The 15,882-nt window shown below is 33.0% G+C and overlaps 1 protein-coding gene across 4 annotated transcripts in view; it reads right to left on the bottom strand.

Annotated features, from left to right (window-relative positions):
- Positions 1-15,882, bottom strand: part of Tollo (Toll-like receptor Tollo) — a 235,231-nt gene that overhangs the window by 75,897 nt on the left and 143,452 nt on the right. For 2 of the 4 annotated variants that reach the window (XM_069834503.1, XM_069834501.1), the window contains one exon: positions 6,497-6,538. The exons of the other annotated variants lie outside the window; for them this stretch is intronic. The gene's annotated coding sequence lies outside the window, so the exon portion shown is untranslated. The remainder of the gene's footprint in view (positions 1-6,496; positions 6,539-15,882) is intronic. 4 annotated transcript variants of the gene reach the window in all.

The raw sequence follows: 15,882 nt of genomic DNA, 5'->3' as shown, positions 1-15,882 counted from the left end.
GTACACAGGTGAAAAGTTGTTACTTTTGTCTAAATTCACAGTCTAAAATGAGGTAGTTTCTCTTAAACGTAATCAGAGTTTGTATACAAAACAAACAAGCTACCTGTAACTACTTTACAAAGTTTAATGAAAATCTGTTAGATAAGTGAAAAGTTATTAATTTTGTCTACATGCATCCCCTATTATGAGGTAATTCCTCTTACACAAACGTACGGTAATAATAGTTTGTATACACAACAAATATGGTAGCTGTAGGCCTAAGTACTGGACAAAGTTTCGTGAAAATCTGTTGAATAGGTAAAAAGTTGTTAAATTTTGTCCGGCTACATTTGCGTTTTGGACCACTGTAGAACGTGTCGTTCATTTGATTTAGGCCATGGTTCTTATACATGTCGTAATTTTACGATACAGATTATCTGGTTTTAGCCTCTTCCGAAAGTACATATAATTAAACATTTTCATAATAATAATAATAATAATAATAATAATAATAATAATAATGATAATAATAATAGCGCACAGTGTGAATGTGTTGTTGGAATTGATTGATTGATTGATTGATAGCTCAGGATGTGATATCTCTCGCAGCACTCGCCACATAGTTCACATACGCAGCTAACACTCGGGTCGTGATACAAAAAGTTTTATCGCACTTTGAAAATCCATCGCCCTCTGTCGGATTTTAACTCATCAACTGTAGTAATAGATCTAATGTCAAGTGTAATGACAAATAATTGAGACCGACGATACGAATTTTATGTTTAATCGTTAAATTTGTGCCAGTATCTTCTCTTCTTTAAACTTACTTGAAAGACTTGAAACGTCTGTTTGGCAATGAATTTAACCTACATTTCTGTTAATGTAATGCAATACCGAAGACGCAGAATTTCAGTTCGTGTTCATAAATAATACAATAAAATACTTTTACTGCCCTCTTTTTATAATGACGCGCGCCTTGCAGTGCCTCCTGATGCACGCCTCTACCTTCTGCAAGGCGCTGGAGCGGAGGACGCGATACTTGATGTTGTAGTTGGATACGTCATTCACGACTGCATACAGACAAAAAGAAACCCTCTTTCCTCACAGTTCGACCCTTATGAACCTTTCGTGAAACCTCCCTCACTCTTTCTTACAGTTCGTTTGTTTGTTAATGACGGGTTTCAATAGGGTCCGAATACCTGACTTGTTTGCTTGGATGCGGTAATTTAACAAAAGCTTCTCTCCTCGTTTTTTTTTTTTTTATTATTTGGCCTAAGGAGTTCCGTCTGCAGCTATTACTGTGGGACAGTTATTCCGGGAGTTGTCTGCCTGCTCCCATCACTACACCCATTCTTCAGCTGTGGGTCGTAATGCCTGCCATTTTATTTCCCTTCGCCCTTTGCTCTGCGCTCGCTTCCAGCTTGGCTAATCGACCATTGTCAAAGTTGAAGCGTCCCGCCCGCCTGTCTTGTAGGAGGATTCACACAGTAGAAACATAACAGAGCGGTAGTTTCCAACGCTTTCATCATGCTCACCACCCACGTCCAAGTGCAGGAGAATGGCTGCATTCATTTTTTCAAAAGACGAATTGAAGTAATTATGTTGAGGAATTTCTGCTTAGACAAAGCGACTAATCGTTTGTGAACGCAGACTCATGGTGATAGAATTCTTCAGATGAACCCTAGCTACTTGTAGGTCAAATGATTATCTTCTGCAGTGTTGACCTTTGCTCCATGAGGAGCAGATGTGCGTAAGTTTATGTAAATGTTGCGTGAATATAGAGAATACACGGGAAAATTACTTATCGCGAGAAATTTATTGTTGTTTGTAAGACAGAGGGTTTCTAGGCTTAAACTCTTGGGGCCGTATTCATAGACATTCTTAGCGTGGGCTTCCGGTGGATGATCAGCGAACTAACGTTTTTCATATTCATAAACCAGTCTTAGCGATATGATATTATGATATGAATCCTGTACAAGTAACCAGTCGATAGCGGGGGCTAGTTTAGCACGCTCGTAGCGCGAAATGTCTATGAATAGCACCCCTAGAGATATACGATCCCTTTGTTGTAATTTGGACTGTGACATGAAAATGAATTGATGGCACCTGCGTGATCTAGGAGTTAGCGAACGGGACTTGTGTCCTGGACTCGAATTTCGCTTGGGATTATTACTTGTAAGGCGAATGTCAAGTAATTCCATAGCGAATTCTCGGACTCTTCTCCGAAAGTACAATCTCGCCATCGTCAGTTCCATTGACACTAAATATTCCTGCATTTGGTATACAGTCGTTAAATAACTGATTAAAAAGAATGGTTTATTCCCGACTTTTCAAACATTATGCCCTATATCAGTTTACTCTTATACAGTCTCTATCTGCTCATGTGACAGATTTAAAAACCCTCACTCCAAAGCATTCTATGGTCCGAATTCATAGTGAACAGTCTGAACAAGGCCTAATGAGTGGAACACGTAAGTTATAAGTGATAAGTGACTCACATAAAATATGTGTCCATCTCATAAACACTTATATAAGATTTACACTCATATATTGAGTGACACTTATGGCAATATGATATTCAGTGATATTTAAAATCTTTTTTTCTAGCATACATCCAACATACATTTTTTTTACCTCCGTACTCCCAATCTCCATTGCAATTATATAAGAAATAACAAAAAACTATTATTGATGTTGTATTCAAACATTATTATTATTATTATTATTATTATTATTATTATTATTATTATACATAGCTAGGCCTACAGTAGTTATTGATGCAATTATAATAGTAGTGAATTATGTAAAATGTTGTTGAAGCAAAGAAAAACAACAGTTGATATTGTAAAAGAAATTGCGGTAATTATAAACAAGTATAATAAAAAAAAATATCAACATTTTTACATATTTAGTCAGTGGGATGCGTACCCCCTTGAGACAATTATTATTATTGCATTCTTGAGTTAATCTTTATAAATAATTATTACAGCCTGCTATTTTAACCTAAAATTATTATACTTAAGGGGAAGAACTTCACAGGCCAAGAAAGGCTTCATCTGCAAGTCTTCATATTCGAATACAGAGTTATAATAGAAAACAGACTGATGTTTCTACCCAAAAATAATGATATGTGGAAGATTTGCTTGGAATTCAATTCCAATTCTAAAAAAAATGCTAAAGTAAATTATTTGTATTATTTATTTTTATTTACTTGTAGATTTATAAAAAATGACTTGAACTCGGGCGCATTATTGTCATTATTATTATTATTATTATCATTATTATTATTATTATTATTATTATTATTATTATTTGCCATTGCTATTCTCTGAAGAACAACTAGTCTGGTCAGAAATCAATAGCCTATGAGAATGAGTAACACTTAAGTGGGTATCTTAGCTCATTTATTGGGATGAGTGCTCACTTATTTGACCACTCATTTGTGAATGAGTGACAACTATGAATATGAAATGAGTTTGAGTGCTGATATATTGTATCACTCATTTATAAATGTTCACTATGAATTCGGCTCTAAACCTCAAGGATAAATGTTAGCGATACTGATATACATGGAAAGGTATATTTTTATTCCCCATGTCCTCAGAAGCTAGTAGACTAATTAATGTTGCTGGAACAACAATTTTAGACACATAGGTCTACTGTTTGTAAAATTTCAGTTGTCACTTTGTATCACATGCGAGAAGAAAATAGACAAAGAAGATAGTTAGAACCTATGTTGATTATATTCGCATTTTATGTCTATTTAAAAAATTAAATACTCTATTTCAAGGCCTATTAATTTTACTGTCTCATTAGAGACAGTTTGTCTCATTTAAATGCATATTATGCCATTTTATTTAAGTCTATCTTTTTAATAATGGGTCAAGAAATTGAATTATTAACAGCAATCGTTCGCATGATAAGTACCTAAACCTAATTGCTGTGAAAAGCGTAAATCATATGAGAAAGTATGTGTCCCTTTCGTTACATTCATTTTTGTAGTGAATACTTAGGCCTATATGTCGTATTTCATTTGTGCAGTATTCCTAGGTGAATCAGCTCGCAGATACAGTACTGAATATGAAGAAGTAGTAGGTTATTTTACGACGCTGTATCAACATCTCAGGTTATTTAGCGTCTGGCTGAAGTGAGAGTGATAATGCCGGTGAAATGAGTCCAGGGTCCAACACCGATAGTTATCCAGCATTTGCTTATATTGGGTTGAGGGAAAACCCCGGAAAAAACCTCAGCCAGGTAACTTTCCCCGACCAGGATTCGAACCCGGGCCACCTGGTTTCGCGGCCAGACGCGCTAGCCGTTATTCCACAGGTGTGGACAATGTGAAGAAAAATTCGTCTAATAGTCTAGCAGTAATCTGTGTACAATACACAAATAGGTGAACGGTCAGACAAATTACGTGTTAAAACACTACTATATCGCTAGTAGAGATTCTTAAAACAGGTATTCCAGTCAATATCCCTAAATTAACTTCCTTGCAACATCAGAGTGTTTTTCTTAATAATTCACATAATGAAAAAATAAAAATTAACTTGTGGACATTCAGCATTTTCAAAGTAAAAACTATCGTCTTAACGTTAAATATAGATTCATGATGTCCAAGCATTCACGGTCGATCAAATCTGCCTGTCACTTTTTATTCCGACATTATTTTATCAACAGTAATCTCACTAGAAGTTTTGATTTATCTAGAGAAAATCAAAACTCGAGTGGGATTTAATTGACTATTACACGATTAGAAGAAAGTATATAAAGATTAGAAGTAACGAAGTACTCCAATACAATAAAATATTAATTGACTTACGAAAATACAACTGTCTTCAAATGTATTATTGTACCATCTCAACATTACAAATATTACGCTAGATGCATGCTAGATGGCAGTAGTGAGCAATGCCTTCTCGTAGAGAAGTTCTCGATCTATTATACACGATGGCAATGTTACTAGTCAAGAAGGCTTTGTTGATTCAGTTTCATTTTTATTAAAATGCAACATTCCACTTCAATTATCCGAATCCCAGTAATCAACGTCACTTGGCAGATGATTTTCAATAAATCTTAATATTAAACAATCTCTGATACGTGACTATCCATAATATCATATAGCAGAAGCTATAACATAACCTAACTAATATACTGTACACAAGTGTTAGAAAAGTTTTAATTAACGACGATGACATAAAAAATTAACATGAATGATTTTAAAAGGAATAATTATTGAATGTACAATTTTCAAATTTGAATGTGGTTGGTGGTTCAATTGATGTTATATTGGACATGTGCGTAATAGAAGTGGAACTCGTTGATTTAGGCCTACATGGTGTATTCAACTTATTCAGGATTTCCGAATGGTGCTCTTCATTTATTTGTAAATCGGATTTCAGAAGATGTATAGGTATGATCAGTGATTTTTATTAATTCTTGTTCTTGAATGCCAATGCGAGTCATATTTGAAACTGCTGTGCATCGACTGGAGTGGTTTGTAATTTTATATATATTTTTGACGTCCAGACCAGCGCAGTTTCAAATGTTGGCAAACAAAGAAACAAATGCTAGGGAAGCGATAAAATTAAACAAATGCTAGGGACGCGATAAAATTGTGCGATAAGCAGCCATGATTGGTTGAAATACGTCCTTTCGTACCGTTTTATTGGTCAAAAGTAGTATGACGTAGTAAGAGTGTAATAGTCATAGTAATATCATCATTCATACTGAATGACACTTTAAATGTAAAAGGTTGTTAAATTAGCACTACGTACAGTACCTACGTTTCGACACGCATAATAGCCGTGATCATTGGTTTCTTGAGGGTTTTATGTTGTTCTGCCTATTAAACACTTGAAGGAATTTGTACACAGTGTTTATTACACTCGGCGTTGAGAAATTAAACGCATAGCCTCATTCCAGTTCTTCCTGCTTTAACAGCATTCTATATTTAACGAGTGATTCTCAGTCTGGATTAGCTTACTCAACGCTAAACTCGGTAACAGCGATTTCCCAGAAACGTTAAAATTGCAGACTTCCACGGTCCGTTTCATTCAAATCATGCTGTTTCTCCTGGTTTCATTCGAATCCCACTACAGCATTAATAATAGGGTTTCAGTGTTTGAAGTCATGAATTGTATAAGAACTCGATAAAAAACAACTAGTTTGATATTGGAATCAAACGGTAAGCATCTTTTGCTCTTGGCTAGCATGTTGATTAATTGATTTAATGATTGAATGGCATGTTCTGCAACGTCAAAGTTCACACACGCTACGGTCTAGTGTGTTCAGTTAAGCAAATAAACTGTTGCCTTACCTCTAAATTATGGTACACAATGCTGTAATTTTGTTTAATAGACAGATGTTAGTACTAGAATGTTTGAAATAACTTACAAGAATCTGTGATATCCTTTCTATTGTTTCTCACTCACTTTGTTCGCTAGGAACAGAGATATAATTTAAAAATAATGAAATGAGCATATGCTAATATATTTTATAAGATATGTAAACTTACATAATTATTAAGGACTAGCCGGACCCGTGCGCTCCGCTGCACCTGTTAGAAATAAATATAAAGTAATTACATAATTAAAATAGGACGTTTGATCCAGGGAACATTCGTGTTTGATAGAAGGATAAATCGTTTAATATGTTACTTAATTTAAATTATATTTAAATAATTGAAATACGGTCATATTGGTTCAGAGAGCAATCATTTGGTGCAATGACAATTCCTTTAATATGTTTCTTAATTGTTATTACATGCAACCATAGTTTAATGAAGATTGACATATCATTTAATTTTAATGTGTATACTTTATATTTCTTGCTATATGTTTCAAAAGTTACTGTAATAACATTGTAGAATTATGTCCATGTAGAGAAACTACACTTTCCAATGGTGAAATAATAATTAAACAATTAATTAGCTTCCGATATTACTTCATACAAAAACAGAAACATTCTCTGTAGGCTATGTTTAATAGCTTTCGATTGTTGTTGTCCAAGGCCCCTTATAGACGAAGTCATTTGTTTTTATTTCAGTACAGCACCTTAGATGGCGTTGTTATTGTAATTTTAAAACTCATTTATCTCATTAAATATCAGTTCTATCAAACTTTTGTACAGAATAAAACTTATCGGAAATTATTTTTAAAGAAACTTTTGTTATGTAACATTTTTCATGAAAATTAATATAAGGGAGATATTTCGATTTATATAATTCAAGCCCCCTTAAAACCCCCCTTTTAAATAAAGTATTTTGAATGTCATATAGCCTAAAATCTAAGTTACAACGAACTTAATTTATATTCCAATTTTCATATAAATCGGTTCAGCCATTATCGCGTGAAAAGGTAACAAACATCCAGACAGACAGACAGACAGACATACAAGCAAAAATTTCAAAAAAGCGATTTTCGGTTTCAGGGTGGTTAATTATACGTGTTAACACCAATTATTTTTGGAAAATCGAAAATTACCAGAAAAATTTTGGCTACAGATTTATTATTAGTATAGATTAGACTTAAGCCTGTTTCGACTTTTCAATTTCAGTTTTTTCCTCGGAGATCTACGATCTATTCTCCCTTTTCGATGATAATTGGGGTTTACTTCTTTTTAATTCAGTTAGGCCTCTAATATCCAATTTTAATCCACTTTATTTATTACATAAAAACAATTAAAATATGTCTTCATAGACCTATTGATTTTCCATCTCAAAAATTGCTTTTAGACTTTAATGTTTTAAAATAAGCCAAATTTATTATATTGTATTAATAAAATTCATACATAAAAATCGAAATAACTTTGTATTGTATTCTCATAGTTATGAAACAAAAGGTATGGATTCTTTAAGATTGTTTGAACCAAAATGCAACACTGCAGCAATATTTAATCATAGTAGTAATTTAGGCTCAAGAATATATAACAAATTTATATTTAAATATCCAAATCTTGTAAATTATAATAGATAAAAGGTAAAAAAGGTAAAGGTATCCCCGTAACATGCCATGAAGGCACTTGGGGGGCATGGAGGTAGAGCCCCATGCTTTCCATGACCTCGGCACTACAATGAGGTGGTGTGGTCGGCACCACGCTCTGACCGCCTTTTACCCCTGGGAAAGACCCAGTACTCAATTTTATAGGAGGCTGAGTGAACCTCGGGGCCGTTCTGAAAGTTTGGCAACGAGAAAAATCCTGTCACCACCTGGGATCGAACCCCGGACCTTCCAGTCCGTAGTCAGCTGCTCTATAATAGAACTGGTATTAAATTTAAAAAGTGATGTATGCATTTTATAAAAATTGAAAAATTGTAAATTTAAATTTATATATTCTTATTGGGTAGTAGACATAAGACAAATTGTATTATTTACGTCTTAATTTCAATTCAGGAATCCGCCCCTGAGCACGAGTTCTACTTTTTCAGGGGCGATCTAAAGTTTTTCTGTTTATATTACATTTTATGTTACAATTATTAGCAAAATAAATAAATAAATAAATAAATAAATAAATAAATAAATAAATAAATAAATAAATAAATAAATAAATAAATAAATAAATAAATAAATAAATAAATAAATAAATAAATAAATAAATAAATAAATAAATAAATAAGTAAGTAAGTAAGTAAATAAGTAAGTAAATAAGTAAGTAAGTAAATAAGTAAATAAGTAAATAAGTAAATAAGTAAATAAGTAAATAAATAAATAAATAAATAATAAATAAATAAATAAATAATAAATAAATAAATAAATAATAAATAAATAAATAAATAAATAAATAAATAAATAATAAATAAATAAATATCTGTTTATTTAGTTTTCCCTTTTGCCCTTTCAGGCGTTCGGTTCCTGAGTCAGTGTCATGCCCTCTCCTGTGTTGGTGATTTTGTTTCTTGTAGGATCTTTCTTCTTTTGTTTATTAATTTTAACTCAATTAGTCCTATACTATCTGCTTGTTTAGTTTATCTTTTGGCCTTTCAGACGTTGGGTTTCTGAGCCAGTGTCATGCCATTTCTTGTAGTGTACCCACTCCTGTGTTGGTGATTTTGTCTCATATAGGGCCTTTCTTCTTTTATTTGGTAATTTTAACTCAATTAGGCCTATAATATCTTCTGTTTCTGCTTCTGTTTCTATTCATATTTTAATGATGTTAATTTCCTTTTTCCTTACTAAAGTGCGGTTTATTTTATAGTACATTTGATTCGTTCCTTTTACTCTATGATTAATCTGTGCTTCCATTTCTCCATTTTAGCTTATAATTTTGCGAATTCAAATTCTTCTCAAATTAATTTATTTTATCATTAGTGAAACATGTTATATTCAATTGACTTCAGTTTCCATTACCTTACTGCTCCTAAAAAATCACTTCTATCGCTTATATTAGTTTCTTCCTTTTAGAATTCACTCGAACCTTCGTCTAAAAGAACGACATTGGTTGAATCTTGTCAAACTTAAGTTGTGACTTGTGTTGAATTTTTAATGACCTCCTTTGTATCTTGTCAGAAATTCATTGAAATGTGTGTAACGTGTTATATGTTTCTGCGCCATAAGTTTCTAAAGAAAAAAGTATGAAATTATAATTATGAATAATTATGATTTTGTAATAATATAACATATGAAATAATTATCAGAGGATATGCGTCGGTTAGATGAACATCATGTCAATAACTTCATCTTATTCTTTACTGTCGCAATGTATAATTAAAGTACAATTCAGAGATTGTCTGCGTATGCTAAAGAAGAACGTTTATACAGTGAAAACATTATCAAGACATTAACGGTACTCGCACAGAAACGGAAAAGATTGGAGTTGCCAAATTGAAGTGACTCTAGGGTATTAAAGAGATGACGATTTATCTTGTAGTGTCCATTATCATAAAACAAAATTCCGACCTGCACTTCAAAAATGGCACATAGTCTATCAGTAGAAATATCGCAGACCTACAGTTTCGCGAAAATTTGACACTTTATTTAGCATCAAAACCGATACGCGAAATTTTATTAAAATTGTCACCATAAAAACATGTTTTGGTCAGTTTCCTAAAAGCGCCTCTTAGAATCGTATCAATACAGCAGGGGTATGTACCTCTAGTGATCTTTAGAATTGCCCATCTTCAGAAGAGATTAAACGTCTCGTTAGAAGACAGTTTTAGACTTCTGTATACACCAGACATTTAGGGGTGCTATGCATAGACATTTCGCTAGCCTGCGCTACGAGCGTGCTAAACTAGCCCCGGCTATCGACTGATTACTTGTACAGGATTCATATCATATCATGTCGCTAACACTGGTTTATGAATACGAAAAACGTTAGTTCGCTGATCAACCACCGGAAGCCCGAACTAAAAATGTCTATGAATATGGCCCTTAGTGTCTTCTGAGACAAACTTGCTCTGGCTTTATTCCTTAGAATGTGCTACTCCCTACTTTAATTCTTTAAAAAAAGAATAACAATTTCCAATCATTGTTAAACTCAGTTCTAGGTTTCCGCTTTGCGATGTCCATGGAAATGTGTAGTAGGGCCTACCTACTTCATCTCTGATCTGTACGAAACGAACTGCCTACTTTCCCCTTCTCCGCTACCTTAGAGAGGGGTAGCAGTCCTGCCGGCGAGGAAACAAACATGATTTCATTTGTGCTTACGGTAAAACGCTCATACGGGAAACTAATTGCCAGTCCTGACGTAGACTATAACGAAAATAATTTCACTGCCCCTAGAATTTCGTTATATCGACATTTGACTGTGTAAATAATATCTGTTGACTATGACAGCGAAATGTTAACCCGATGTAGTAGTCACGAAATTATCGCGAAATTAATGTACATTTTTAATATGACTTCCGACACAAAATATTAATTTAATCGATCATTTAGATATTGATATTGACAACAAAATAAGCAAATTCCAGTGGATATGCGGAACAATAAATAGAACACTAAAAAATAAAGCTAGAAAGGAAACAAAACTAAAGTTCTATAAAACTATGGCAGTACCCGTGTTGACATATGGAAGCGAATCATGGATAATTAAAGAATGAGATAAAAGTAAATTACAGGCTGCAGAGATGAGGTTTCTTCGCAGAGTAAAGGGATGTACAAGAAGGGATCTGATAAGAAATGAGGATATCCGTAAGGAATTAGATATATACAACATAAACGAAAAAGTTGAAGATTATAAAGAAAAGTGGAAAGAACACCTGTCTCGAATGGATAACGAAAGAATTCCAGCATTGATACAACAGTACCAACCTAAAGGCAAAAGAGATGTCGGACGTCCTAGGAAGAGGTGGAACTGAATAAAATGTGAAGACGGAACAGGCACTAAGCCTAAACCATGAAGTGAAGATGATGATGATGATGATGATGATGATGATGATGATGATGTTCACGAAAAACTCTTACCGCTGTCCATCACTCTTCTTGAAATCATCCTTGGAGCTTAATGATGAGTTGATATAGAATGTCTGATGTCCTCATTGAACCAGTGTTCCGTGTGATCATTTCAGTGACTGTAAATGGCTTCTGTATTTAACAGTGATCGTGATGTAAAATTGCTTTACATTCTCGGGGGCTCAGATTCATTGACTAAACAATAAGTTAGGCGTCCGTCCAGCTTGCTGCCTTAGCGGAGGTCATTTCAAATGAAGTGTTATCCTCTCGATTGGATATTAATTTCGTGAACGTGCAAGGAACCGCATATACCAGTTTCCGGGCCGTGGGCCGCCGCCTCAATTACCTCTGTAGCACAACACAATGCGGCAGACCGCAGATGCCCGCAGCAGTCGGTTCCTTATGCTACTATGAGGGCGAGAACGAGATAACACCTTCCAGTATTGCACACACACACTCAGAGGTGATAACACAGGTACTACAATTTTTTTTAACCGCCACGAACAAGCAAGGCTAATCACTTTAACGTCGCTTAAATGCCCCCATCATATCTGCTTAATGTGGAACGATCCATCACGGAGAATGCGAATTTTATCATAACGGTTCTCTCTTCATGTGCGTTACGTACGAAAATGTTAACTAGATTGTGTGGAGCATAAGAAGTCATTGCCCTTGAGTCTTGCATAATATAAAAAAATATTGACAGCAGGGGCCTACCGTATCAAATTGCCCATATGTTCACCAGAGAGTTGTGCACAAAACTGTAGTCAGATACCAGCAGTTGTAACATTGTAACTTTCAAACGGTTAGGTTTATTAATAAGATATTTGTTAATAGAATGTTGTGTTATGATATTTTTAATCTTTTACGCAAAATATTAGGTAAAAATGTTACATAGCTATAGTGAGGATCACATAAGAACAGTTCCTAAACAGCAAATATTGCCGTCTTGTCAGTGTTGCCAACTGTTACCAGATATCACACGATCCTACGTGCTAAATGACTTATTTACTTACCGTACTTTATGTTGGAAGGTTATTCTAAATAATTCAATAATTTGTAACATATTTTCATAGGCAAACTATACGGGAAAGGGATCAAAATGTCAAGTATTTTGTCTGGCAATACGAAATTCATTGATTTGACGAAACAATTGATTCACGAGACCTAACCTAAAAATGTATTTTGTTTAACCACATGAAATTATTAGTACTAACTCCGAAAACTTATCTGACTATAGTCTTGAATTATAACCGAACGCAACACATAAAATAACTATTATGTATTCATATTAATACTGATATTAATTAATTATTAGTAAGTTCAAATTTCACTAGCTTCCAGTAACCGGCTCAGAAATCTAGTACAATTTTAATTTCATGGAACTGCAGTACCGACAAATATTGTCGATACTTGTCTCAGCTGCCAACATAACAGTTACAAAATCACTACCATTTATAGTATTTGTCATTATCGAAATTCGAAACGAAGTTGGCAAAAGAAAATTCAACCTGCAAACTAGAAAATCACCACAATCCACTAGCATATGTAGTAATGGGGGGGAAAAATGGTTAGGTTTCACGCTTGGTATGAAGTAAGCTGATCCAGACTATACTGTAGGTCGTACATGTTTCGTTATTTTACATTTTACGCAATGTAGTTCATTTTATTGAACTGTTATTGAAGAGACAGCCCAAAATAAAATTATTTGTTAAGTACCGAAATAAGATGAACTTAGGGTTTCTAGATTATACACAAAAGACATTACCTATAATCTCATTAACAAGATCTTTGACTATATTCATAAATTGTACGGCTTATGTACTTAAATTAATTTTTCACAAATCCACAAAATTAGCCCAATTGTTTAGGAAAAATCGCTATACACAAATAGTAGGTAGACAGCATGTTGAAAATCACCTTTTCTGTATCAGGGATCAAAAACATTTCTACATTCCCTAAAAATCTCTAAATCGATTATTTTCAGCATCACATTATTTTGTTTTTTTACTTTTCTTATGAAAGAAACGTAAAAATATCTTAGGCTTAAATTTGTTCATATTTTCATGTTAACAATAAAGTGTCGTACGTTTTGCAATAGATCCGAAGCCAGCTGAGGTCGATCCTTTATGAAGGGCGATAACACTGGTAATTGATAAAATTTCTACTACAGCTTCCTTTAGATTCTGAAGATTAGAAGTGAAGTACGCAAAGGAACCGTTTCTTTAAATGGAAGAGCACATCACTCATCTATCGCAAGATAAGCTTCGTCAAATGTTACCATCACATATCATCCTCTTATGGGGTAATAAAGTCCGCTTTATAACTGCTTCCCGTATGAAAAATGAATCACAACGCTGTCATATCAGCAGATTTAAAAACATTTCACTTGACCATATTGAAGACATTAAAAACCAAGCTGACACACCAATTTTAAGTAACGTTATTTTTCCACCTCCAAACTTTGAACTCTCACCATATTGTATTGGTAAGAAAAATGTATAGGCCTATAGGCTAATATATATATATATATATATATATATATATATATATATATATATATATATATATATATATAAACACTGCAGAAAGTGACCTTGTTAATCGAAATTGCCGGATAATCGAAAACTTTATTCAACATTAAGTTTTCAAATTAACGAATTCCCTTGCTCCATTTCAATCTCACTGGTTGCTTCTCCAGCATTCGGACATTTCTATTCAGTCTGACTCGTTTAATGTTTACTGTGTACTTACGCGTAGTTTGACAAATACTAAAGAAAATTAAAGCAAAAACTCAACTAAAAACAGTGAGCAAATACATTTCTATCCGTCCTACTTCGAGTTTATTCTGTCATCAAATTAGAGCATAGCTCTCCGCTTTTATTTGAATGTCGAGAAAGCAAATTCAGCCAGGAAGTTGATACATAGACTACTTCCTAATAATTATGTTTCACGCTTTTCGTAAGAATTCAGTTCCTTAATTTATAGCTTATGGCAAATTAAATTTAAAATATGTAAATGAAACCATTTTCTCAGAACAAAATGAAGTGTAGTTTCGTTTCCTTGATTGCACACAAAGATATTTTTCAGACTCCCAAAATGTAAGATATGGCTTCTTTTATAAATTGTATGATTTAAGGTAACCTGTATCTTCATTTAGACATACCTTCTGTAACACTACCACTTTCAAGAAAATTCACACAGTCATAACTAGAGACAGTCAAAATTCTTGAATGAAAGGGGCTAAAATTCTTGGTTAAAAAGGATAAACATTTTTGAATGAAAATGAAAATTTCTTGAGTAAACCTGAAGTTTTCAACCTGTTTTATTAAATTACTAGCCGTACCCATGCGCTCCGCTGCACTCGTTAGAAATAAATATAAAGTAATTACATAATTAAAATAGGACATTTGATCCAGGAAACATTCGTGCTTGATAGAAGGATAAATCGTTTAATATGTTACTTAATTTAAATTGTATTTAAAATATTAAAATGCGATCATTTTGATCCAGAGACCACTCATTTGATGCAATGACAATTCCTTTAACATGTTTCTTAATTGTTATCACCAATTATTTTTGGAAAAGCGAAAATTAACAGAAAAATTTTGGCTATAGATTTATTATTATATTATATTATATTACATTACATTATATTATATTATATTATATTATATTATATTATATTATATTATATTATATTATATTATATTATATTATATTATATTATATTATATTATATTATATTATATTATGTAAAAAGTGTGTTGATAACGGATGTACTCGAATTAGAAAGTTTTTAATTTGTTTTGGGAGATCTTGAATCTCAGGAGGAACAACTTTTACAACAGCGCAACATAATCTGCTTGGCTCATTACCCAATTTTTTTGCATTGCATTTATTGCATATATATTTTATGTATTTTAACACGATTCAATTGTGCATAGTTAAAATTTGAATTATAAAATAATGGATTGCTAAGCTAACGTACTATTACTGCATACTAAATCAATACACACTCGTTGTTCGTTAATTCTCTGAGATAAAAATGAATATGTTCATAAACATTATTTTAAGAAATACAGGAAATGAATATACGGAATAACCTATCAAGTTTTCTGTGCAATAAGAAGCTATTTTAATCTTACCTATCCTCAATTCACTCACAAGTTACTGTAATAACATTATAGCATTATGTCCATCCAGAGAAACTACACTTTCCAATGATGAAATAATAATTAATTATACAAATCGGTTAATTTAGCTTCTGATATTACTTCATACAAACACAGAAACATTCTCTGTAGGCTTTCATAGCTTTCGATTGTTGCTGTCCAAGGCCCCTTATAGACGAAGTCATTTGTTTTTTAATTCATTACACGGCCTTAGATGGCAGTTATTTTAATTTTAAAACTCATTTATCTCATTAAATATCAGTCCTATCAAAATTTTTCAAGGAATAAAACTTATCGAAAATTATTTTTAAAGAAACTTTTGTTATGTAACATTT

The sequence above is a fragment of the Periplaneta americana genome, chromosome 9 (genome assembly GCF_040183065.1).
Source record: "Periplaneta americana isolate PAMFEO1 chromosome 9, P.americana_PAMFEO1_priV1, whole genome shotgun sequence".
In the NCBI taxonomy this organism is placed as follows: domain Eukaryota; kingdom Metazoa; phylum Arthropoda; class Insecta; order Blattodea; family Blattidae; genus Periplaneta; species Periplaneta americana.
This window is presented reverse-complemented; position numbering and strand designations above follow the sequence as displayed.